Source organism: Pristis pectinata, chromosome 26, assembly GCF_009764475.1.
Source record: "Pristis pectinata isolate sPriPec2 chromosome 26, sPriPec2.1.pri, whole genome shotgun sequence".
NCBI lineage: Eukaryota > Metazoa > Chordata > Chondrichthyes > Rhinopristiformes > Pristidae > Pristis > Pristis pectinata.
This window is the reverse complement of record NC_067430.1, coordinates 19,554,048-19,581,896: the sequence shown is the minus strand read 5'-3', so window position 1 is coordinate 19,581,896 and position 27,849 is coordinate 19,554,048. Positions and strand designations below refer to the sequence as shown.

Genomic DNA, 27,849 nt, shown 5'->3' with positions numbered 1-27,849 from the left:
AACAAAACTTGATGGCTAAGGCGTCTTTACAGATGTTTCTGAAGCCTCAGTAGAGTGGTAAAAGGGTGCAGGTAGTACAGCTTCTGCCTTACACCTCTAGCAACCCAGGTTCAATCCTGACCTTCAGTGCTACCTCTGTGGAGTTTGCACATTCTCCCTGTGACCAAGTGGTTTTCCTCCAGGTGCTCCAGTTTCTCTAGGTTAACTGGTAGGTTAATTGTTCACTGTCTATTACTCCTGTGTTTAGATCAGTGGTAGAATGTGGAAAGAGTTGAAGGGAATCTGGAAAGAATAAAACTGGATTAGTGTAGGATAAGTGTAGATGGGCGCTTGGTAGTCGGTGCAGAGTCAGTCGTGTTTCTGTGTTGTACAACTCTATGGCTGTAAACAAAAGAATTTCATAAATAGCTACTTTGGTGTAAATGCAACTTAAAAATTACAAGTGTAACCACTGTTAATGTTGCTGTAATGAATCAACGAATTGCTACAAAATTAGAACTCATGAATCATTTGTCTAATTGGTATAATCAATGGTACAGTAAGAAGTTGTAACTCTAATGGGTGATTTCAATGCACAATTGGATCCCCCCCACAGGCTGAGTTTCCAATACTGACAGCAAACAGGGAGGAAAAGGAGGGAGGGGAAATGTTAAAGTCTGGCCAAGCTCAGTACTGGTGCATCTGAAGAATCTTGGGGCCCTTCCTGCGAAGCAAAGCATCCAAATCTTTTCTTAAAATTCATATTTTTGCAGTTACTACCTGAATTACAAGTCCTTACATACTGTATGCGTATCATTTGGTGTAAGGCAAAACTTCGACCTCAGTCCCAATATACCTATTATTTTAAAGCAATATTCTCATCGTCCTGTTGCCATTTTTTAAATTTGAACAAACATCTCAAATTTATCATTCCTATAGCTTTATAGCTAAAATTATCACCCAGCCACCTCAGATCAATAACAAACCAAATTCCTCCAGTTTTTGATTATAGTTTTCACCCATTAATTCTAGGAATCAGACGTGGCCCTTCTCTCCCCAAGCTCCAAATCTTGCCTTCCTTAATTTCATGGCCAGGACTAAAGGCAAATTTTCCCTTAACAGACTTGCAACCCCCGCTGAATGGGTCACAATCCACAAGCCATATTTTGCCTACCATGAAAAAAAACAGAAAATGCTGGAAACTCTCAGCAGGTCAGGTAACAACCATGGAAAGAGGAACAGAATTAATGTCTCAGGTCTTTGACCCTGTTCTGATAAAGGGTCATTGTCCTGAAACATTAATTCTATTTGTTTCTCCATAGGTGCTGCCTGATCTGCTGAGTGATTCCAGCAGTGTGGTTTTAATTTCAGATTTCCAATATCTGCAGTTTTTTTAATTTTCCTTGGCCTGCCTTGTTGCCTCAGACATTGTATCCCTCCCCCACCCATGTTGGGTATGTTAACAGCCCTATATGTATATTGTCTTCCTATATAAAAGTAGAAAATTGGCTACTAATTTTACTGTAGAGCCAACAGAAGGTGTCTCATCATTGCCAGGAAGCCCTAGGCCATGTCACAAATCCTTAAAAAAAAATGGTCAGTGATGTCACCACACCATTTACAATGAACTTAAGCAGCCTTGTTCTACTCTGTGACCAGAAGGAGTATTCCGGAGGCTGCATTGAAGATCCAAGGTGAACAACAGGCTCTGGGTCACTGAGGACCTCTTAGCCAGACGTTAGCCAGGAGTCCTACCAGGACAGGAGTAAGACTGGGCCAAGCACTGGGAACAGGAGACCACAGTGGGCTGAGCCAGGTCTAGACATAAAACTAGACCCGAAACCAAGGACCATATTGGTCCTAGAAATGTAAATCAGAAGCATTTGCTCTCTCCTATCTCTCTTGACCACAACTTCCCTCTCCCTGTTAGGTTCTAATTTTTACTTTAATACATCAACAATTGCGATTAGGTACCATATTTGTCCAGGTTATTATTATTTTCTCTGTCACATCATTGACTATAATATGGCGCTTATTGTTTTCTTTCTGAAAGGCGAGGTTATTCAATATGAAACTCTGTATTTCATTTTGCTATGCATTGCTTCATTTTCACTGCACATTTAAAAAGGTGTCTGTGATTAACAAGCACAGCAAAAATAACAGTGAAGGGTAATAGCAGTCTAATTCCACTTATGATTCCAGTGTATTATTTAGTAACTACATATTGACATGTGTAATGTAGTAACTATGTCCCCGCATCTCAATATACTTTTAAGTTTAATCGTAAGATCTTTTAATACCATTTCACTACAATTCAAATTTAAAGCAAATAAAAATAATTTCAGATAAAGACCATTTAACAATAATTTTAAACATTATGCTGAGCATTATTTTACCAATCTAATATGATTTTAATTTGAAAATACAAAGATAATAAATTGGTTTGCAATATTGCATTATGACATATTGCCATGATCTAATCAGGACAACAAATAATTAAAGCAAAGCTTTTTCTAACTTGCACTTTTTGATATTATTTTATTTGTCTTGTTGATGGTTGGAATTGTACGGATTGGTTATGTTGGAGACTAAATCTACTTAAAATCTTGAGCCTACTTTCAAGTTCACCTACTTTCAAAGTAATCAGCCAGATTCCAATCCATCCCACCCAAAGCCTCTTACCTCACCCCATCCCAAAGCACAAAACACATTCCCACGTTGAACTTTAGCTGCCTTTGCCCTACCCAAACCTGTTGTATTTAACTTATTTTGTTTCTTAAATACCGTTGACCCTTCTGTTTGGTATAATCTATAAATGCAGTGAATTTACATTGAACATCTAAATCCAATCATGTACTCTAAAGAGTTGGGGCCTTTCTCTCAGATTCCCATTTTAACAAGCACTCAGTGAAGCAGACACTTAAGAAATACCAGTTGCATACTGGTATCTGTTCTCACTTTTCAGCAAATGAAAGGTGAGATAATATAAAGATTCTGTTACTTCTCAAATGCCCCTCAGGAGATCGAATGAACGGCACTGTTACTGAACTAAGTGCAGCAAAATTAAAACACACTGGTGTGGCAACCCACCTTCGACGAAAGCGAACCGACTCCGAAGTCGGCGCGCGCCTCGGCAGACAGGTCAGCCACAAAATGGCGCTGGGCCTTCTTCTTCAACAGCAAGGGGAGAAAGCCCGCACGTGGGAAGAGGTTCAGTCGGTGCACCTCTGAGGTCATCATCGCACGTTGAGCGCGGAAACTTAACTGCTTAAAAACCAGCACGGCAAGATTTGAATAAAGCCAGTCTCGAGTTCAACCCACCAACTACGTGTCATTATTCCTAACTTAGTGTGTAGCTCATCGCTACGTTGGTGACCCCGACAGTCCAAACGGGATTTGGACCGAAGATGATTGACTCTTCATCCATTCACGCAGTTTCACTGAAACTGCCACCCTTCTGGACACTGCGGCCACGCCTGTGGTTTGACCAAGCAGAGGCCCAGTTCCAGATTCGGCAGATATCTTCTGATTCCACGCATTACTATTACGTGGTGAGCTCCCTTGACCAGGAGACAGCCGCCCAGGTTGAGGATTTCATACAGTCACCCCCAGAGGAAGGCAAATATGCAGCATTCAAAGCGCCGCTCATACAGACCTTTGGCCTCTCACAACAGGAGTGCGGTGCCCGCTTGCTGCACCTGGACGGTTTGGGGGACCGGCTGCCATCAGCATTAATGAGCGAGATGCAGGCCCTGGCTGACGGACACAAGCCCTGCCTCATGTTTGAGCAGGCGTTCCTAGAGCAACTGCCCGAGGACATACATCTGCTACTGGCCGATGCAGATTTCAGTGACCCCTGGAAGGTAGCGGCCTGGGCAGACATGCTGTGGAAGGCCAAGGAGGAAAGCGGGGCATCTGTCAGCCAGATTACCAAGCCACATGCCCAATGCCAGGACAGACCAGGCCCAGCAACAGAGCGCACACAACCCAGAGGCAGGAGTGAGGAGACCACTGTACAGTGGTATTTCTACCACCAGCGATGGGGCACAGAAGCCCACCGGTGTCACCCGCCCTGCGAGTTCTCAGGAAATGCCAAGGCCAGCCGCCACTAATGGCTACGGCGGCTGGCCACCAGGACAGCCTCTTGTACGTCTGGGACAAACAGTCGGGACGCTGCTTCTTGGTCGACACCGGAGCGGAAATCAGCGTCTTACCCCTGACGGGGTACAACACCCACAACAGGGAGCCAGGACCCACCCTGAAGGCCGCAAACGGCAGCACGATACGCACCTACGGCACCCGCACAGTGCAGCTGCAGTTCAGCGCCAGCCAGTTCACATGGGACTTCACACTGGCCACCGTGGCCCAACCACTCTTGGGGGTGGACTTCTTGCGAGCTCACAGCCTACTGGTCAACTTGCACGGGAGAAGGCTGGTCCATGCCAAGACTTTCCAGACGTTCTCTTTGGGCGAAGCCAAGTTTCCAGCCCCACACCTGGACTCTGTCACGCTGTCCGACAACGAATTCACCAGAATCCTGGCAGACTTCCCATCGGTTCTGGCACCGCAGTTCACGGCAGCCATACCCAGACACGGAGTACAGCACCACATTCCAACCAAGGGACCACCCCTCCACGCCCGCGCATGACGGTTTCCCCCAGACAAGCTCCACCTGGTGACGGAGAAGTTCAAGAGGATGGAGGAATTGGGGATCGTACGGAGGTCAGACAGCCCATGGGGATCCCCCCTACACATGGTGCCCAAAGCAGCCGGGGGCTGGAGACCATGCGGCGACTACCGTCAACTGAACGAGGCTACAACCCCAGACCGCTACCCCGTGCCGCAGATACACGACTTTGCAGCAAACCTGCACAGGGCAAGTGTCTTTTCCAAGGTGGACCTCGTCCAGGGATATCATCAAATCCCAGTACACCCTGAAGATATCCCCAAGACAGCACTCATTACCCCATTCGGCCTGTTCGAGTTCCTCCAAATGCCATTTGGCCTGAAGAATGCCGCACAGACGTTCCAGTGGCTAATGGATGCGGTGGGATGCGACCTGGACTTCGCGTTCATCTATTTGGACGACATCCTCATAGCCAGCAGAAATCGTCAGGAGCATCTGTCTCACCTCCACCAGCTCTACTCCCGCCTGAGTGATTTTGGCCTCACAATCAACCCGACCAAATGCCAGTTTGGACTCGACATCATCGATTTCCTGGGTCACAGGATTACCAAAGACGGGGCAATGCCCCTGTCCGCCAAGTTAGACGCGATCCGCCACTTCGTCTGGCCCAACACAGTCAAAGGCTTGCAGGAGTTCGTGGGTATGGTCAACTTCTACCGCCGTTTCCTCCCCTCAGCAGCCCGTGTCATGTGCCCTTTGTTCACCCTGATGTCAGGTAAAGGCAAGGACATTACTTGGGACGGAGAGGCCACGGCCGCTTTCGTCAAAGCCAAGGAAGCCTTGGCAGACGCCGCGATGCTGGTGCACCCCAGAACGGATGTTCCAACCGCCCTCACAGTGGACGCATCCAACACGGCAGTCGGTGAAGTGCTGGAGCAACTCATCGAGGGGCCCTGGCAACCCCTGGCGTTCTTCAGCAGGCACCTGCGGCAACCTGAACTCAAGTACAGTGTTTTCGACTGGGAGCTGTTAGCACTATATCTGGCCATCCGACATTTCAGGTATTTCTTAGATTGCAGGCTGCTCACTGCGTTCACGGACCACAAACCGTTGACCTTAGCGTTCACGAAGGTGTCCGATCCCTGGTCGGCCCGCCAACAGCGACATCTGTCCTACATCTCCGAGTACACGACAGACATCCAGCATGTCTCGGGAAAGGACAATGTCATGGCGGATGCACTCTCCAGACCAGCTATCCAGGCCCTGTCCCAGGGAGTGGACTATGCAGCGCTAGTGGAGGCACAGCAGGCAGACGACGAGTTGCCCAGCTACAGGACCGCAGTCTCAGGTTTGCAGCTGCAGGACTTCCTAGTAGGCCCAGGTGGGAGGACCCTCCTGTGTGACGTGGCTACCGGCCAACCTCGCCCCATCATCCCGGCAGCCTGGTGGTAGCGAGTTTTCGACCCCATACACAGTTTGGTGCACCCATCCATCAGGACAACCATCCAGATGGTCTCCAGCAGGTTCTTGTGGTACGGTCTTCGCAGACAGGTCAGTGAATGGGCCAAAACATGCGTGCAGTGTCAAGCAGCCAAGGTGCAGTGGCACACCAAAGCCCTGCCGCAGCAGTTCAAACACACCCACCGGATGTTCGACCACATTCATGTGGATATCGTGGGGCCCCTGCCAGTGTCGAGAGGAGCACGGTACCTCCTAACTACGGTAGACCGGTTCACGAGATGGCCAGAGGCAGCCCCGCTCACTGACACCTCCACCGATTCCTGTGCCCGAGCGCTGATCGCAACCTGGGTAGCATGCTTTGGGGTACCGGCCCACATTACCTCCGACAGAGGCACCCAGTTCACCTCCAGCCTGTGGTCGGCCGCGGCCAGCTTGTTGGGAGCACAGTTACACCACACTACTGCCTACCACCCACAGTCGAATGGACTAGTGGAACGTTTCCACCATCACTTGAAATCGGCTCTCATGGCCCACCTGAAAGGGCCCAACTGGGTGGACAAGCTCCCCTGGGTCCTGCTCGGAATCCGCACAGCACCCAAAGAGGACCTGCACACCTTGTCGGCTGAGTTGGTGTACAGCGCACCCCTGGTCATCCCAGGAGAGTTCCTACCAGCCCCAAGGGGGGCAAGAGGAAGATCCCGCGGCAGTCCTGGACAGACTACGTGAGAGGCTTGGCAACCTGGCCCCCGTACCGACTTCACAGCACAGACAGATCCCCACCTGCATACCCAAAGACCTGCAGGACTGTAAGTTTGTATTTGTACGGAGCGGCACACATCGGACACCACTACAGCGGCTGTACGAGGGGCTGTTCAAGGTACTCAGGAACAACGGGTCCACGTATGTTCTAGACATTGGGGGGAAAGAGGAGGTTTTCATGGTGGACCGGCTCAAACCGGCCCATATGGACTTGGCGCAGCCAGTCGAGGTTCAGGCTGCGTGGCGCAGAGGCAGACTGCCCAAACAGCGACTGATCCAAGCTGCAGACTTTGGGGGTTTATCGCTGGTTCTTGGTGGGGGGGGGTTATGTGGCGACCCACCTTCGACACAAGCGAACCAGCTCCAAAGTCGGCATGCATGTCAGCAAACAGGCCAGCCACAAAATGGCGCTGGGCCTTCTTCAACAGCAAGGGGAGAAAGCTCATGCGCGGGAAGAGGTTCAGTTGGTGCATCTCTGAGGTCATTGCTGCGCATCGAGCGCGGGAACTTAACTGCTTAAAAGCCAGCGCGGCAAGATTTGAATAAAACCAGTCTTGAGTTCAACCCACTGACTACGTGTTGTTATTCCTAGCTCAGTGCGTAGCTCATCGCTACACTGGAACCATTACACAAACACAAATACCACAATTAGGAAAGAAAGTTACTAATAGAAATTGTTTTATACTTCATTTCAATTTCCAAAGGCAGAATTAAGCATAAAGTCCACAAGGTTTTTGAGAGGATGAAACATCTAGACAGATCATTTGTAATTTTATGGCAAAGAAAATGGCTCAAATTGATAAGTTGCATAAAAAACCAAAGCTTGTTTAATTTCTTTGGTTAATTTAGAAAATATTTTGGGCAGTGATCTTATATTTGCACTGCTGTGTACTGTTTGAACAAGTGTATATCTGAGTGATGCTGCAGTAAAGGAAAACAAGAACATCCACCATTTTAACTGCAGTACTGGATGTTCTCAGCACAAGGGAAAACACTAAGGTTAATATGCTCCAGTTTCACCTATCAAAAGGAGAATTAGTAATTAACAATGGATAACTGAAAGCAGAAAATTTTATTTCCATACCTGGGATGTACCCAATGATCAAACAGTCCAAAGTTCTGACCATATGTTTGAGGGAAAGTCATAATTGACAAAATGAAAGATGTTTGAGCCTAGAATAATGCCCAAAGGAACTTCTGTAGCTAGGCCACTTACATCTTGGTGTGGCTTGTGACTCCTCCAGCAACGCAGACTTTTCCCCTTAATATCTTAATTTCAGTTGGAGCTCCTTGATACCAAACTCAGTTATTTGCTACCTTGATTTTGAGGGCAGTCACTCCCAATTCATTTTGAATTCTGCTCTTTTGGACTCTGAATCAAAAAATGTTATAATGAAATCTGCTCCAGGCCTATCGATTGGCCTTCTTCAAGGCAATCAACTCCCTTGAGAAAGATCATCACTGTTGGAACTAGAGAATTCTGAACACCTTACATACCGTGGCAATCATTTCTCACAAATGGCAAACATTGAAAGGGAGATTGAGTACGGAACCAATGTACCAGTTTTGTCTTTGGAAAGCTGAATCATCATTCAATGTCCACAAGACAAACTAAGCGCCCTGTATATAAGGCCAGGTTAATCCCAAACCTTGTCTACTGCTGTGAAACAGCCTACTAAAACCACCCAATTGACTTGGAATGTCAAAAACAGTGCAACATGCAGAAGATCCCTGATATTAAATGGGAGGATTGGCACATGAATTTCAGAGTCTTCTCTGATGCCCACACTACCGACATTTGAAACAATGAACATTTAATGTGATGGGCAGAGCAATGTGTTCACATCAAAATAAAATCAAAAATGATGTATGCCTACCTTATCGATGGCTCTACTCCCACCTTAGTCAAGGAGGAAGGACTCGAGACAGTCAGAGAAAATGCTTAGGATACTTAAGGCATGAGAAACTAGATATTAGCCCAGATCAAGGCTATGTCGATCATCTTGTGAGAGAGGGCTTATTCAAGTTTAAGGACAATGATCTCACCACAGAAGTAAAAGGAAAGGAAAGAAAATGGAAGTAAGACCTCGACTGACCCTCCTGTCCACCATAGTCTGTAGTATCTGTCAAATAGTCTGTGGCTCGAGGCTCATACTTTCAGCCATCAATGCAACCACTGGCCACCCAATAATCCATGAAGGTGACTATCCTAACCATGAATGATCACTACCACCATCAATGAATGAGTTTTGAAGCCAAGTAGTTCTGGCAAACTCAAAGTGAGCAGGGTATTGATGAATAGCTGCCACTTAATAGCACTGTCAACACCCTCCAGCAATTTGCTGAAGATTGAGAGTTGTTGATGGATTGATAATTGGGCAGTTTGCATTTGTCCTGCTTTTGTGCGCATGACATATTTGAGCAACAAAAAAAAGCTACACTTTCTACACTGGTTCACTTAATTTCATGAAAATGTTTCATAATTATAGAACTGTAGACATGCTGCAGACATGTACATTTCTCATTTAGTTCCAACTTTTCACTTCAGGTGCGCACAAATTTCAATGAACGCAGCCAGATATGCAAATTGGTAGCATATTTTCAAGTTTTTTTTTAGTAGTTTCTTATCTATTCCTAACACCTTTTCTTTACTCATCTGAAGCCTAAAGGATCCACAAAGTACTCTTAAAATCAATGGACTCAGTGAATTTTCCTTCTCTCTTGTAGAATGAGTTACAACTCCTTAGTTTGAATTTCTCTTTCAACACAGTTCAGATCTAATCAATGTCTCACTCAATTTACTGAAAAGCAGAAACTAAGATGGAGAGTTGACATTTTGGGTCAAGACCCTTGACCTGGACTGTCCTGATGAAGGGTCTCGACCCAAAAGGTCAACTGGCCATTTTCCTTCACAGGTGCTACCTGACCTACTGAGCTCCTCTATGTTTGTCTTTTGCTCCAGATTTCAGTATCTACAGTCTCCTTTATCTACAAAGATGCAACTTGTCTCCATTTTACTCAAAAATATGCTCATCAAATCAAATACTTTCTGAATTTATACTTTGAACTTGTCATGTGACAATGTGCAAATGAACATCACAAAAAATTCTACATTTCATCACCAAAACATGCAAGTGAGCTGACCTCAGTTGAGGCTGTAGAATTAAAATTGGCTTCAGTATATTTTTTAAAAATATATAGGGTAGAGATGGGATCTCAGGCACTGTTATTCTCAGTGGAAAACATATATATGGGCTGAAGAGAGATCATGCATCAAGATCAAACTAATCAGAGTCCTGCAGCACTTTCCTTCATCACTATTGTCCCTTGAAAAGGTCTAAAGCACTGATGTCTGTTCCTTATGGTGCACAAGATTTATATAGATAAGGATAATTACCTTGTAGGCACTTTACTACAGGTCAACTCCTTTTGTGAACACAAACGTACATTAAAACAAATCTGTAGTGGATGAAAGAACAGTATAATATTCAGTCAAACAGAATTCTTTGCAGACATAAGAATCTAAGAATTAGGAGGCTATGCAGCTGCTTGAAGCTGCTCATCCTTCAATAAGAACATAGCTAATGTTTTATCGCAACTTAATATACTCATGCTAACTCCATATCCCTGATTCCCTTGGCTTCCAAACATCCATTAATCTCATGACTGAATATATTCAATTACCGAGCATCCACAGTCTTCTGGAATGTAGAATTCCAAGAATTCACAACCCACTGGGTGAAGACATTTTTCATCTCCTAAATGGCTGACTCCTTACTACTTTTAGTTCACATTGAGCCAATCTCAGTACACAATAAAAAAACTGCAACTCAGCAAACTTCTATGTCAGATGCAGAGCAATGTATGCATTATATCTCACTTAAAAGGGAAGCTTTATTCTGGAATACTGACTATAAGGTTTCCAATTTTAGACTGCAAACGCTTGTTTAACTGTAACAAACCCATCTTGATTTTACACCAGAATAAACTGATTGTTTTGCTGCTTTTCGTCCATATCACTTTTGCTGGACAATGGAAGAGCAAAAGTGAAATCATCCATAATGTTTGGCTTGACAAATTGGGTGTTGATTCAAATTTTTCTTATCACTAGAATTGCAATGAACTGAAATGAATTCTGACTAGAAATGGACAAAAACCTACAAACCAGGCAGTTGTTAAAGAAAGAGTAAAAAGAGTCTCCCAATGATCATGGACAATAAGGACAATAGATTCTGTGCCAGTGTTCCTAATGTCCCCAGGTTTATGTACAAAGAGAGCAACAGCGAGCAGGTCAAAGCTGCAGGAAATGCCCAGAATAACAAGAGGGTGAGTGGCAAGAGAATGATTGAACTAATATTACAGATGAATAATGTACTGGTCAGTTTTGATATAGAGAAACCAATTTAGCTGAAATTGTTGAATTCTAAAGACTAAAGAGACTAAAATTCTAAAATGTGCTCAGATGAAAGATGAGATGCTGTTCCTCAGGTTATGTTGAGCATTGTTGGACCAGTGCAAGAAGCCACAAGCAAATAGGTCAGAGTGGGAGTGGGGGTGAGATAAAGAATTAAACGGATTGTAATTTGACATTGTGGTTATGCAGCATCTTCAATTCACGACCTCCAACCATTGACGTCATTGCCATTACCAGTGTTTCTGCCAGTAGTTAACATGTCTCAAAGGCTTTTTTTTATTTGAAATTAATTTGAACAGGTAACAAAGATCAGATGATCAGAATTACAATTTACAAGCACATTATGTCTTTTATGTCTTTATGTCTTTCACTGTACTGCTGCCACAAAACAACAAATTTCACAGCATATATTGGTGATAATAAACCTGATTCTGATAGGATATAGAGAGACAATAACGTAGAGCAATACAGACAACTGCAAAGCATTTAAAATAAGACTACTTTGTTGATGAGATTAAATTTTCAAAGCCAGCCACCTAAAACTCTCCTACTATCATTTCCAACTTTACTGAAATTATAACTTACAAAGAGGCAAATACTTATGATAAATTATGATAAGAATCTATCTTATGGAATTAAAACAACCTGATCATCTTACTTATGATGGTGTGGTTTAAAGCAAGAAGTAAGTGTTTTGTGGCTCTAAAAATACCATGTGTAAAAGTATTTAAGAACAGACAATCCTTTTGGTAAGTGGAAGATTTAAATTGGACTCAACATGAAGCGGTCACAGCAAGCAAGCATTCCGAAATTTGCACACTGACAATCCACTTCATAGATCCATTATTTAAAGGCTTCACTGCATCTTACATGCCTTGGCTCCAATTTTTATCATTATACCAGCAATGGATGAAAGCTACTTCCTTCAAAAAAAAATGTTCTGTTAATGACTCTACCTGTTATTTAGCAGTGCAAGCAGAAACATGAAATAGCCTACAGTCACTGCACTGTCAACAAGGATGCGATGTTGCTCCTTGAGGGAGTTGCAGGATTGTGATATACTACGAAGTATGGATGAAGTTTCAAATGAAGACATGGTCAAACCATGAAGGGATATTTTAATTCAGTTCTTTCAGAGTTACAAGTCTAGCACATGCACACAAGGACCAGTGGAAATGATTGGTCAGGCAATCATAGTCAAACCAAAGACAATGACAAGGCGGTAAAATTTCTGAACTCTTTAGATCAGACATTACAAAATTACTCAAAGCGTGGACCGGCAGATTAGAGAACTTAGGCAAACGTACCAAACACAGAAGAACTAACATTCAAGGGAGCTTGTAGAATGGCCATTACATGAGAAGTTATATTTAATAACATGAGGCAGTTTCACGGGGTGTGATTCTAGAGTACAAGCATCCTCTAAGCAAAAAATGAAAATAATAGTGGGAATTCCCTTTTCTGTCTACAGTTTCAGATCACTTGGTCGGTCATAGAAAGTGATTTTGACAGGAAATTCTAGGGTTGTGAGGGCCTAAAAAAAAGAAAGACCAAAATGGTAATGATAGAATGCTGAGCAGATAAGGGTGCTGTAAATATGCCAGGCAACTTCAAGAAAAGTACATTTACAGCCATGAAAATAGGCCTTCAGCACGTTGGCGAATACAAGGGTGATTTATGATAAATGGTCATCCAGTGAAGATGGCAACTGATACAGATAGCTCATAAATGTCATTGACATGCTCAATGCAACTCCATTCGAAAGCTGCAGTACCATTTTGCAAATGTAGTCTGTGGAGGTCTTGCAGATTCTCAAGGAAATATTATGCACAGTTTGTGACATGGACATGGAGAAATAGCTGCCAATGAATGTGGCCAATTGCACGAGACAGTCAGTACTGATGGGGAAGGATTGGCTATGGCACTGCATTTTAACTGGGCAGTCATCCAGCATTGGCACAGCATCTTTGAGCATACAGATGCCTTTGGCACAGTTGGAGCATCTCTTCACTGACTCATACATAGGAATGTGGTTCTTGGAACCAACAATTCACATTCATCCAGGAACCAAGCCCATTTATTGTCGAAGACTGGTTCCCTGTGGCTTTAAGCTGCAGGTGGACGAAGAGCTGCTAAAATCAGAACAAGATGGTCCAACACAGCAAATCAACACCACCACTGGTGATTGTTCCCAAAGTAGACAAAACTCCATGATTTTGTTGGGACTCAAAAGTAACCCTTAACAGCACCAGTGATAATGAGTTGTAACCATTTCACACCTGTTAGGATTTATTTGCAGAATCAGCAAGCTCTCAATAGCAATTTGTCCTGTATCTATGCACAGTTGAAGCTGGAGTCAAGTCAGAGACAATTAGAGACCTGTCTGAGAAAAGGTGCAATTTCATTGCATGCAAGATAGCCAGCTTGCATTATTTAGCATTGTTACTTCCTTGTTATGTCTTATTCTGATTTAATGTTTCTACCAAGCTTAAGCACCATATTGAGTCCCCTTCAGAAGTTATTACACAAAAGCAAGTCCTTGCTCTGAGCTGAAGAGCAAAGGCTCATGAGCTACACAGAACAAAAAAAATATTTGTTCATTAAAACTGGTAAAAACCAAAATGACTTTCACATGATGCCTCTAGCTATGGGATGGGTGCAGTAATTACTCATGTAATAAATTTAGGCAATGAGCTATTAATAAGGTAAATTTCCTGCACTCTCACCTCCAATGAGGAAAATCATGTGTGAATTAAAAAAAAGCTCCAACCTTTATTTTGGGGTTACCCAATTTCAGAAGCATCTGGTTGGCAGGTATGGTAATGAACCGTAAACCACTGGTGGGAATTTTTGAACCAAAGTCATCCGTTCCAAAAATGGCAATTCCATAACTGCAACAAGCTATTTTTTTTGTTGCACCTGGACCACATTAATGAGTAATGAACATCAAAGCAGCAGATGCACTATCATGTCTGCTTTATGAGTCAGCAACTTTCTTGCCGGTGTCTTGTCAGGAACAAGGCATTTTTGAAGTGCAAGTTGTTAATGATTTTTTCCATCCAAAGACATTGCTAGTACCACCCATGAAGATGTTTCTTTGAGGTATATGAATATACATTGAGAAAGTTGATAAATTGGAAGTGGGAAACAGAAGGAGATCAGACTTCCCAGTGGAAGGCAGGATTAGCAATGAGCCAAGGATGGTTGCATGGGGAGATTGCATGTTCATTCCTAAGACACTATAAGCACACATACCAAGGGATTTCCAAGTTTTTCATGCGGGAACCATTTACAGTGAAGTGCTGGCCACAGTTCTGGTTTCCCACAATGGTCTACAGCTCACATTGGTTTGTCTCATTCCTTTACTCTCATGGAGTCTAGCATAGTGCAACATCTCCATACCACCAAGCATCTAATGTGGAAACCGAACAATCCAAGTGCAAATGATGAAGCACCAGTTTATGATAAGGAATCCAAGCAGTCCATCAGACATTATTTCTGCTTGTGTACAGGACCACGGTATACTACAACACAGGGTATACATTAGATGAAATGCTGATGAACAACAGTGCGGACACAGCTGAGCTTAGTATCGCCTAATTGGGAAGGACAGGTGGAAGAAAGGAAGAGGAGCCAGAAGGGTGGCACAAGACAAGTTCAGCAGGCACAGGTTCAGTGGGATACATCAGGAGTGTGCTGATGACCAGAGTACGGAGAACTGTAAATGGAGACATGGAGAAAATGTGAAAGTAGTGGGAGTGAGAAAATATATGAAGACGGGCAACAGAAGTAAACATATACATATAGAATTGTACAATTGGTTAATTATTTGTGTATAAATAGAGTCATATAGTATAGAAACAGGCCCTTTGGCCATTGGTATTCTGTGCCAGCCAAGAAGAACCTATGTTTACTAATTCCATTTCCTAGCACGCAACCTGTCGCCTTCTATACAGTGGTGATTCAAGTGCTCACCTAAATACTTCTCAAATGTTGTGAGAGCACCTGCTTCCACCACCTCCCCAGGCTGTTCTATTTCAATTACCTTCTGGATGGAAAAATACTTCATCGTCATCTCTAAATCACCTGCCCCTTAGCTTAAACCCATGTCCTTTGGTCACAGACACTCTCTACTGGGGGAAATGTTTCTCCCAATCTATCCTATTAATGCCTCTCATAATTTTATACACTTCAATTACGTCTCCCCTCAGCCTCCCCCAACCAAGGAATTTGTCCTCAAGGTTGAAACACTCCATCCCAGACAACATCCTGGTAAATCTCCTCTGCACCCCTTCCAGTGCAATCACATCCCTGCCTTAATGGGGCAACCAGAACTGCACACAATACTCCAGCTTGGCTTAACTAGTAATTTACACCCTAACCTAACTGCTCTTGTACTTTATGCCCCAACTAATGGAGGCAAGTATCCCATATGACTTCTTCACTACCTTATCAACCTATGCTGCCAGTTTCAGGGATGCTTGAACTTGTACACTGAGGTTCTTCTGTGCCTCAGTATTCCCTTGGGCCTAAATTCCGTATGCCATTGCTCTGCCTATCTTACCAATTGATTAACATTCTGTAGCCAAAGATTACCCTCCTCACCATCAACAGCACCACCAACTTCTGTGACACCAACATTACACATCATACCTCCTACAAATACATCCATATTGTTAATGTAGAAAACAAAACAGCAAGGGTCCCAGCATCGATTCATGAAGTACACCCATTGGTGACAAGAATCCTATCACAAAAGTAATCCTCAGCCATCACCCTCTACAATCAAGTCAATTTTGGATCCAAAGGGCCCTTAAGTTTTGGACCAGTTTCCCATGTGGGACCTTAAAGGTCTTCATTAACATGATATAGACTACATTAACTGCACTACCCTTACTAACACAGAGTCATTTCCTTGAAAAGTTCATTCAACTTCGTCTGATAGGATCTTCCCTTAACAAAGCTATGCTGACTATCCTTGATTAATTCCCCCTCTCAAATTATCAATTAATCCTGTCCCTCAGAAATGTGGCTGAACCAAAGTTTGCCCCGACCAATGAAGGCAAGTATGCCATGATCTTTCTTTACCACCCTATCTACTTGCATGACCACTTACATTAGAACTTAGATTCACTCATGTAATCAGCTGGCTTATCGCTCTTGAGAGTAACCACATTCACTGTCCTCCAATCATCTGGCACCTCTTCTATGGCCAGAGGAGATATGAAAATTTCTGTCAGAGCCGCACAAGCTCCTCTCATTTGCAGCTGGGATACATCTTATCAGGCCCTGGGAATACACCTTTATGCTCGCTAAACCATTTAGTATCTTCTCCTTTTCAATGCTAAATTTGTTCTAGAATTCCACTATCCCCTTCCTTGAATTCTCGAACCTTCTCCAGGGTGAATATAGATGAGCTGTATTCATTTCAGACCTTACACATGTCCTCTGGCTCCATGCACAGATTGTCACTTGTGTCCCTCATGAGTCCTCTTGCTCTGAAAATATTTATAAAATGTTTTGGGATTTCTCTTAATCTTGCCTACTAGTGCTATTTTGTGTCCCCTCCTTGACCTCTTAATTACTTTTTATTTTAAGTAACCCCACACACACACACCTTCTATGCAAAAAACAAACTGTTGGAAGAACTCAGCAAGACAAACAGCATCTGTGGGAGGAAAGAAACTGTCGACATTTTGGGTTGAAACCCTGCATCAGGACTGAGAACGGAGAGGCAAGATGGCCAGTATAAAGAGAAGGGGAATAGTGAGACAGGTGATTGGCGAACTGAGGAGGGGTGTAAGATGACAGGTGGCTTGCACCAAGTTGGGGAGGGGAGTGGGGCTGAAGTTGGGAGAGAGTGACAGGTGAATGATAAATGGAAGCAAACAAAGAGGGAAAAAAAATGAGAGGCAGATGAAGCAAGGTGGGAGGAGGGGAGTGTAAAGGTTGGAGACAGCTGCTGAAGAGAGATGAGCAGGAACACAAAGGACTATCTTTGGAATCTGATAAGTAAGGGAGGTGTTATATCCCCTCTGTCATGCCTGAAAATGTTATAGCCTGGAATGAGTTGCCAGTCCTGTCTCTGTGATAGCTACAATTTCATATTCCCAAGTGTTAATTGATACCTTCAGTTCATCTGCCTTACTTATCAGACTCCTTGCATTAAAATACATGCAAGAAGTGTGATAAATCCTTGCATTCCTCCCATGTGCTTTATCAAATGTGTATATGCTCCACCTACTGAACCATCTTAGTTTTCATTATATATCTGGCTGTTCCCAACCTACTTCCCCTGCCAAATTAGGTTAAACTCTCCCGAACAGCAATAGCAAATCATCACCACCCCTACCCGCCCCCCTCCCACACCACCTGCCAACCCCACGAGGATTTTGAGTCCATTCTGGTTTAGGTGCAACCTGTCCAGCTTCCCACCATCCCAGCAACAGTCCCAGCTCTCCCTCCTGTACCATCTCTTCAGCCACAAATTCATTTGACCTCCTTCTCCTTTACTTCACTAGTGTATGGCACTGGAAGCAAGTGTAATGGTTAGTGTAACGCTATTACAGAGCCAGTAACCCAGGTTCAACTCCCGCCGCTGTCTGTAAGGAGTTTGTACGTTCTCCCCGCGTCTGCATGGGTTCCCTCCGGGTGCTCCAGTTTCCTCCCACATTCTAAAGACGTACAGGTTAGGAGCTGTGGGCATGCTAGGTTGGCGCCGGAAGAGTGGTGACACCTGTGGACTGCCCCCCAGCACATTCTCAGTAACAGAAAAAAATGCATTTCACTGTGTGTTTCGATGTACATGTGACTAATAAATATCTTATCATATCATAAAAGCTCCTTTTTTAATCTGCTACCTACCTCTCCAAGTCAGGCTGCAGGACCTCAACCCTCAAGTTTCCAATGTCATTAGTACCAACGTGAACAACAAACTGACCCTCCCACTTCAGATTACCCTGCAACAGTTCTGTGACATCTTGACCCTAGCACCAGAGACAAAACACCATCCTTGATTCACATCTACAGTTAAAGCAGCATCTGTTCTCGTCCTCTCACTACTAAGTTCTCCTCCAATATTGTCCTTGGACTCTTGTCCCTCCCACCTTGTGCAGCTGAGCTACCCACAGTGTGTGATCTTGGTTCTGGCTGCATTTTCACCCTGCCTTTTCCAATATGGAATAACAGTTCTGTAATGAGATTTACTGGAGGCTTTCCTACCTACTTGCCTGCTTCCCTTTCTCTTCCTAGTGGTTACCCATTCCCCCTCTGACTGCACTTCCTTAAGTTGCAGGTTGATTGTTTCAATGAGCCCTTTTTAAAGGACAATAGGATCCGTACTGGAGAGGCTGGGGAAGAGGTGTTTGGTTCTCAAATAGAGGAAGCTAGGAGTAAATACCATAGGCAGGTGATAGAGAAAGGAAGTGTTCAGACAGGCTTGAGATGTGTCTATTTTAATGCAAGGAGTATTGTGAACAAGGCGGACGAGCTTAGATCGATACCTGGAGCTATGATGTGGTGGCCATTACGGAGACTTGGATGGCTCCGGGGCTGGAATGGTTGATTCAAGTGCCGGGTTTTAGATGTTTCAGGAAGGACAGAGAGGGAGGCAAAAGAGGTGGGGCAGTGGCACTGTTGATCAGAGATAGTGTCACGGCTGCGGAAAAGGTGGACATTGTGGAGGAATTGTCTATGGAGTCTCTGTGGGTGGAGGTTAGGAACAGGAAGGGGTCGATAACTTTACTGGGTGTTTTTTATAGGCCGCCCAATAGTGACAGGGTTATTGAGGAGCAGATAGGGAAGCAGATCCTAGAAAGGTGTGAGAATAACAGAGTTATTGTGATGGGGGATTTTAATTTCCCAAACATTGACTGGCATCTCCAGACAGTGAGGGGTTTAGATGGGGTGGAGTTTGTTAGATGTGTTCAGGAAGGATTCTTGACACAGTATGTAGATAGACCTACAAGATAGAGGCTGTGCTTGATTTGATATTGGGAAATTAACCTGGCCAGGCGTCAGATCTCTCAGTGGGTGAACATTTGGTGATAGCGATCATAATTCTATCTCCTTTATGTTAGCACTGGAGACAGATAGGAACAGACAGACTAGAAAGGCGCTTACTTGGAGTAAAGGGAATTATGAGGCTCTCAGGCAGGAAATTGGAAGATTAAATTGGGAACAGATGTTCTCTGGGAAAAGTACAGAAGATATGTGGCAAATATTCAGGGGGTATTTGTGTGGAGTTCTGCACAGACATGTTCCGATGAGACAGGGGAGTCATGAGAGGATACAGGAACCGTGGTGTACGAAGGCTGTAATAAATCTAGTCAAAAGAAAAAGAAAAGCATACAAAAGGTACAGAGAGCTAGGTAATGTTAGAGATCTGGAAGAGCATAAGGCTAAAAGGAAGGAACTTAAGAAAGAAATTAGGAGAGCCAGAAGGGGACATGAGAAGGCCTTGGAGGGCAGGATTAAGGAAAACCCCAAGGCGTTCTACAAGTATGTGAAGAGTAAGAAGATAAGATGCGAAACGATAGGGCCTATCAAGTGCAGCAGTGAGAAAGTGTGTATGCATCCTGAAGAAATAGTGGAGGTACTTAATGAATACTTTATATCAGTATTCACTACGGAAAAAGATCTGGGGGAGTGTAGTGGGGACTTGCAGCGGCCTGAAAAGCTTGAGCATGTAGATATTAGAAAAGAGATGGTGGTGCTGGAACTTTTGGAAAGCATCAAGTTAGATAAGTCGCCGGAACCGGATGAGATGTACCCCAGGTTGCTGTGGGAGGAAATTGCGGAGCCTCTGACGATGATCTTCGCGTCGTTGCTGGAGACGGGAGAGGTTCCGGAAGATTGGAGGGTTGCGGATGTTGTTCCCTTATTCAAGAAGGGGAGTAGGGATAGTCCAGGGAATTATAGACCAGTGAGTCTTACCTCAGTGGTTGGTAAGCTGATGGAGAAGATCCTGAGAGGCAGGATTTATGAACATTTGGAGAGGTATAATATGATTAGGAATAGTCAGCATGGCTTTGTCAAGGGCAGGTCCTGCCTTACGAGCCTGACTGAATTTTCTGAGGATGTGACTAAGCACATCAATGAAGGGAGAGCAGTAGATGTAGTGTATATGGATTTCAGCAAGGCATTTGATAAGGTACCCCATGCGAGGCTTATGGAGAAGGTGAGGAGACATGGGATCCAACGGGACATTGCGGTGTGGATCCAGAACTGGCTGACCCACAGAAGGCAAAGAGTGGTTGTTGAAGGGTCATATTCTGAGTGGAGGTCAGTGACCAGTGGTGTACCTCAGGGATCTGTACTGGGACCCTTACTATTTGTGATTTTTATAAACGACCTGGATGAGGAAGTGGAGGGGTGGGTTAGTAAGTTTGCAGATGGCACGGAGGTTGGGGCTGTTGTGGATAGTTTGGAGGGCTGTCAGAGGTTACAGAGGGACATAGATAGGATGCAAAGTTGGGCTGAGAAGTGGCAGATGCAGTTCAACCTAAATAAGTGTGAAGTGCTTCATTTTGGTAGGTCAAATATGTTGGCAGAATATAGTATTAATGGTAGGACTCTTGGCAGTGTGGAGGATCAGACGGATCTTGGGGTCCGAGTCCATAAGACGCTCAAAGTGGCTGCACAGGTTGACTCTGTGGTTAAGAAGGCATATGGTGTATTGTCCTTCATCAATCGGGGAACTGAATTTAGGAGCCGAGAGGTATTGTTGCAGCTATATAGGTCCCTGGTCAGACCCCACGGAGTACTGTGCTCAGTTCTGGTCACCTCACTACAGGAAAGATGTGGAAGCCATAGAGAGGGTGCAGAGGAGATTTACAAGGATGCTGCCTGGAATGTGGAGCATGCCTTATGAAAGCAGGCTGAGGGAACTTGGCCTTTTCTCCTTGGAGAGACGGAGGATGAGGGGGGACCTGATAGAGGTGTATAAGATGATGAGAGGTATTGATCGGGTGGATAGTCAGAGGCTTTTCCCCAGGGCTGAAATGGTGGCCATAAAAGGACATAGGTTTAAGGTGCTGGGGAGTAGATATAGAGGAGATGTCAGGGGTAAGTTTTTTACTCAGAGAGTGGTGAGTGTGTGGAATGGGCTGCCGGAAACGGTGGTGGAGGCGGATATGATAAGGTCTTTCAAGAGACTGTTAGATAGGTACATGGAGCTGAGTAAAATAGAGGGCTATGGGTAACCTAGTAATTTCTAGGGTAGGGACATGTTCGGCACAGCTTTGTGGGCCGAAGGGCCTGAATTGTGCTGTGGTTTTTCTATGCTTCTATGTGTACAAGTGTGAGGTTACCCTGAGGAACTTGAAGGCATTACTGTACAAGCCACAACTATGAACTGAGTTACTACATTCAAGAAAGAATGTTCTGTTTATAGTGCTACCTTTGATGCAAGCTGAAACACTGCTAGGGATTATTCTGGAGTTATGAATTTATGGATAGCAGATATTAATTAAAATGAGAATCAGTCTTCAGAAATAAAACCTGTTCACAATTCATCTTCAACTGATACTTTAAGGTCATCGAAACCAGTCATTGGGTGTGGGATATTCTGATTCTGTACATTGAAACTATGCAGGGCAAGACAATAGATGGTCATTGAAACCTTCATGATGAGATCAGGGAAGGCGTTAAGTGGCCATCTCCTGTATTAACACCTCATATTCCACCTTGGGAGTCTCCAACCTGATGGCCTCAACATCGATTTCTCTAACTTCTGGTAACCCCACCCCTTCTTTTTCTCTTCCCCCCCCCCCCCACCCCCAACTCTTTTGTCTTCCCTTATTCCTGTAGCTCCCTTCTCCTGCTTTGATGACCTGCCCATCTCTTCTCCTCCCCTCCTCTATCCTTTATTCCATGGTCCACTGCCCTCTCCTACCGATTTCTTCTTCTTCAGCCCTTTACCTCTTCTACTTATCACCTCTCAGCTATTACATCTTCCCCCCCTCCCCCACCCACCTACCTTCCCTTTCTCACCTGGACTCGCCTATCACCTGAACTCACCTATCACCTTCTCTCCCCCTCCCCCCACCTTCTTATTCTGGTTTCTGCCCTCTTCCTTTCCAGTCCCGATGAAGGATCTCAGCCTGAAACATCAACTATTTATTTCTCTCCGTAGATGCTGCCTCACCTGCTGAGTTCCTCCAGCACTTTTTGTGTATTGCTCCAGATTCCAGCATCTGCAGAGTTCCTGTTGTCTCCTGTAATAACAGTGTTAAAGGCATATCCCTGCCACTTAATGCTCAGTTCAGGACATGTCTGTTTGGTCACTTAATATTTTGGCTATCTGTATATTCAGGGAGCCATCCCTCAACATTAACAAAAGTAGTATATTTTGGGTGTCTGGAGTTTGTGCTCAGAAGCTCTCAGACCAACCACTAGTATTTAAATATTTAAAGAGGTTCTGCTAGTTAATGGTAGCACATCCTAAGTATGTAATTCTGCAAATTTACCTGTCTACATTCAAAAAGTTAAAGTAAAGTTGGCAATTATAACCATTGAAACTGTAGTTAATCATTTATTGATGTCTTTTGGTTTAAAAAGTATAAAACATCTTGTGGAGAGAGGAGAACTAGATTCTCTCCAGAAGATCAGATGTGTTGAATAAAGACCTTTTATATCTCCCAGCTACATCTTCTGTGTGGCTTAGTTTAGTGGTCACAACAAAACCAAAAAGCCTAAGACATTACAAAAGTTGAAGTAATTTCTTCTTCTATAGGTGGTCAGACATAAATTTTAACAAGTGTTTATTGTGAAGATTGAATTGAAAGGGTAGGGAGGAAGGGAAGAATTGCAAAGGTAAGGGCCAGAACAACCAAAGGCTCAACTGCCAATGGAACAAAACAGATGTTCTGAAGCCAAATCAGTCAGGCAATCCATGGGATGGTGGGGGTGGAGGGGTTGGTGAAAGCAGGCAATCAGAATGCTGGTGTGGATCTGTGGTCAAAAGTTCACCTTGGGTTTAAATATGACACTAATGTTATGAATGCTCTGGTTCATTCTCAAGAAGTTTGCCCAGGAAAGTGAATGGCATTTCTTGTGAGGACAGAAGATGATGACTTTCAAAAAATCTAGTTAATTAAGTACAAATATTAGAATGCTTTGTACTATTATGAAGCAATTTTCTGTTACCATCAGAAGAGTCAATATTAAATACAAGGAAAAAAACACATGTATGGAGTAAGGAGATCAATGTGCAAAGATAAAGGAAGAATTAAACTTATACCTGTTAATTTGTGGAAGTATACAGTACCAAGTGTATACTTTCTTTAATTGAATGACTGTTATTCTGTGTCCTTAATCCGTGATCATTAAACAAGTTGCATGACAAACAGTTGATTTGTATCTTTCTTCAAAATCCCATCCAATTTTTGTTCTTATTTGTTTCCTCTAGCAGTTTTCACTTGAAAGTGGAAATTCTATAAATTGTTCATATTTTAATAATAACTCAAATTCATAAGGCAACTTTAACACAAGTCCAAGCAACAGATAAAATTTAGCTAAGATGCATTTTTTTTTCTTCTCTATGAATCTAATCACGGTATTCAGAATTGCCCATATTGGAGCACAGGTTTCCAGGCATGTCTCCAAACCCTCCTACTGACTTCACAAGGGAGATCCATTTCTTGCTCTCCAAAATTATATTTCCCATAAAGTATATTAAATTGAATATCACACAATTCTTGAAATTCCACAAGCAAGGTACACTACATCTCTGTCAAACAGTATTAGTATATTTTATGCCTTGAAACTGGCTGATTTGAAAAGGCCTGGGAGTAGTCAATTTTTGCAGAACTCTCAGTTGTTTATGAGGAGGCCCGATGCTACAATGGCTTCAATGGGAACTTTAATATTCCCAAGCAATCAAATGGAGTTGCATGATGTAATATTAATAGTACACAAAAAAAACTTTATCTGTGCCACACGGAGCATAAAATTTGATAAAAGATGACCAAGACACAAGTAATTTCATAGATAATTTCTCAATGTCATAACAAAGGATATGAAAAAAAGTTCATTTGATTCAACTTCACATTTGAATACCTTCCAACAAAAATCTAAAGTTTTCAAATACTACTTTCTGAAAGGAAAGTTGAAGTGGCAAACCAGCAAGCTGAACAAAATGTGCCAGGCCCAACATATTTAGATTATGACTGTAATGCTATATAAATTAGGCAACATTAAAAGTTTTCTTCTATTATTTTTCCTTATTAATCATGTATAGTACTTCTGGAGGTCATGTTCATTGGTGTTTAGAAATGCATATGCAAGGCAATTCTTGAATTCATTCATTCATTTTTAAAGTACTCATTTCATCTTGTGAATAATATGTAGTTATAAATGTTGATAATGGTGGAGAAGTGCCTGAGTCCATCATTATACTATTTGGAAGATTCATCAGTTCAAAAACAAAATACTGGTATTGACGATAGTAAAAAAAAAACACGTGCTTCACTGATAGCTTAAGTGAACTGATGCAGTGGAATGGGAAATGGAGCAAACCGAACACAAATTATTCTGAATTTCAGCTTTGTGTAGTACCATTCCCTGATTTACGTACCGTGACGTTTGGTTCTTCAGAACAATTAACAAGTAAAATTGTATTAGACTTCAATATTCTCCAAGATTTTGAGGTTATGGTATTTTTAGCCATGGATCTAATTTCTATCCTATGGTTAGGCTAATGCAAGTAATTTATGGTCAGTGCCCTGCTTACACAAATGTTTGCATGAAATTATAAATGGAGAATAAACTGATATGCAGAGTTGTTTATAATCTTAGGATTCAAGTTAACCTAATTAAAAGCAATGCCATGACAACATCTTGAGATAAGTGCCTAACACACTGTCTGAGAAGACTACTGATGCTAAGTAATGTTGAGCTATTACTTACTTGGCAAGTTGGGATTTGGAGCATATTGGAGAAAATCCTAATAAATGAGAATAAAAACTAAAACACCAGAGTGCCCCAAGACTGTGGATCAGGTTAATTGACCTGAATGGCCGACTTCTGTTTCTATGTTCCCAATGATCACCAAGACTGTTACTTCCCAGAGCAACTTCAAATCTTGATGCATCTTCCACCACCAGTAAACTATTCATGTAAAGGACACAATGATGCTTGGCATAATGGTTGAAAAAAATTACAGCTTACATGAGTATCTTTCTTAAGTCAATGCTGGGTTGACAAACCTATAACTTAACCATAATCTCTTCTAGAATTTACCACTTGCACCTCTTTATCAATGGATGCATCATGAAGCACATTGTAAAAAAATACAACAGTTTTAACTAAATAGCATTAGCTGAAAGTGCAAAAACCCAAGAATCTAAAAATAAATAATGGCAGAACCTGAAAATTACATTTGGGAACTTCCACATGCCAAGTCCCATACTTGCTGGGTTAGCTCCAACATTGGACTCCACACAGAACCCAGCAGTGGGGCTTGAAGCTGCCGAGTTCTCCAGCAGTTGCACTGAGGAATCCACCTGCTAACCACGTACCAGCCTATACCTCATGCAGCAACAGTAAGTTCATTTATTTGAATGGAGAGGAATGGCTGCAAAGGAAAAGAGCATACTTTACAACTTTTTGAATTAATGGGAAAATTTGAAAGTTTTTAACATTTAAGTGATTCTAACCATTTCAGTTTGGTTTATTATAGGAAAAGGTTTACTTGATCTGTAATACTTTTTGAATGATTTTGAAGATCAGGGATGTTCAGAAGGATTCAAAGTATGTGCAGTTTTGACATCTGGCAAAGTCTGAGGTAATGGCTTTGAACAGTGTCAAAGTTATTTCAACTGTTTTATAGTGAAGCTTGTTCTATTCCATCCACATAATGGCAATGCATTACTAAATACATTGCGACCATGTTGAGCCTCACATTCAGATCAGGTACTTACCTGCTGGTCAACATTGTATGATCTGCAAAAGGCAAGTCCATACTTTCTGTATCTTCTCTTCTTAGGCAGTCACTTTGTGTTGGAGATGACTTGCTTCCAATCTAGTTTTGTGAGTTAAGGTAGCTAACAAGACCAATGCAGGAACAATAGGTTCTTCCATTAAAGGGGCAGGAGGTGGTTGTTGGGCAAGCAGATGGATAGTTTGTGAGGTGGTGCATTCCTTCCACTGCTTATACATGCCTTCTATGGTCCAAGATGGTGTCAAGGTTGTCAATACTTTCCCAAATGCTCTTTCTCCATTTTGAGAGGTCATGCGCCAGAGACTCCCAGAAGTCAAGGATATTACACATATTCAAGGAAGCTTTGAGCAATCCTTGAATCTTCTTCACTGTTCACCTGCTAATCTCCTCCAAGGATGGAGCTCAAAATAGAGTGACCTTTATAGGAGTCCAGTATTGGGCATGCAAAGTAACTAGGGCCTTCACACTGGGGACGTTGGCCTGGGAGAGGATATTAATGTTGGCTTGCTTGTTCTTCTGGTGAATTAAGGATTTTACAGAGAGAGCATTGATGGCATGTTGCAGTGCCTTGAAATTTAACTCAGGCCTGATGGGATATATCTCAGACTATTGAAAGATGCAAAAGAGATTGCTGCAGCCTTGACGATGATCCTTGTATCCCTGCTAGCAACAGGCAAGGTCCTGGAGGACTGGAGAGTAGCCAATGTTGTTCCTTTGTTCAAGAAGTGAAAAAGGAATAATCCAGGAAATTAGTATGGTTAGCCTCACATCAGTGGTACGAAAACTATTAGAGAGGATTCTTAGGGATAGAATTTACACACATTTGGAAAAACACAGCCTGATTAGGGTCAGTCAGCACTGATTTTGACCTGCAGAGCAGGTCATGTCTTACAAACTTGATTAAGTTTTTTTTTGAGGAGGTGACAAAAGTGATTGATGAGAGTTCGACAGTGGGATGTTGCTTTATGGATTTTAGTAAGGCATTTGACAAGGTCCCTCATGTAGTCTGATCCAGAAGAGTAAGATGCATGGGATCCACAGTGACTTGGTAGTTTGGATTCAGAATTGGCTTGTCCATAGAAGACAAACAGTAGTCGTGGAAGGTTGTTATTTTGGCTGGAGGTCCGTGATCAGTGGTGTTCCACAGAGATCAGTGCTGGGACCTCTGTTTTTTGTGATATACGTATATAAATGACTTGGATGAAAATGTAGATGGGTAGATAAGTATGACAAAGATTAATGGAGTTGCATACAGCTCGGAGGGCTATCAAAGGATTCAGCAGAATTTAATCAATTACAGATTTGGGCAAAGGAACGGCAGATGGAGTTTAATCTGAGCAAGTGTGAGGTGTTGCACTTTGGGAGATCAAATGTAAGGGGGAAGTATAAGAGGACTCTTTTAATAGCATTGATGTACAGAGGGATCTTGGGGTCCAAGTCAATAGCTCCCTGAAAGTGGCCACGCAAATAGATAGGGTGGTAATGAAAGATTATGGCATGTTTACCTTCACTGGTTGAGCATTGGAGATAAGAATCAGGAAGTTATGTTACAGCAGTATAAAACTTTGGTTATGCTGCACTTGGGAGTGTATTGTGTGCATTTCTGTTCACCCCATTACAGGAAGGATGTGGAAGCTCTGGAGAGTATACAGAAGAGGTTTACCAGGA

General features: G+C 43.1%; 1 protein-coding gene across 6 annotated transcripts in view; it reads right to left on the bottom strand.

Moving 5' to 3' along the window:
- The window catches only part of camta1a (calmodulin binding transcription activator 1a), a 936,513-nt gene that overhangs the window by 782,899 nt on the left and 125,765 nt on the right, over positions 1-27,849 (bottom strand). The gene's annotated exons all lie outside the window — the stretch shown is intronic.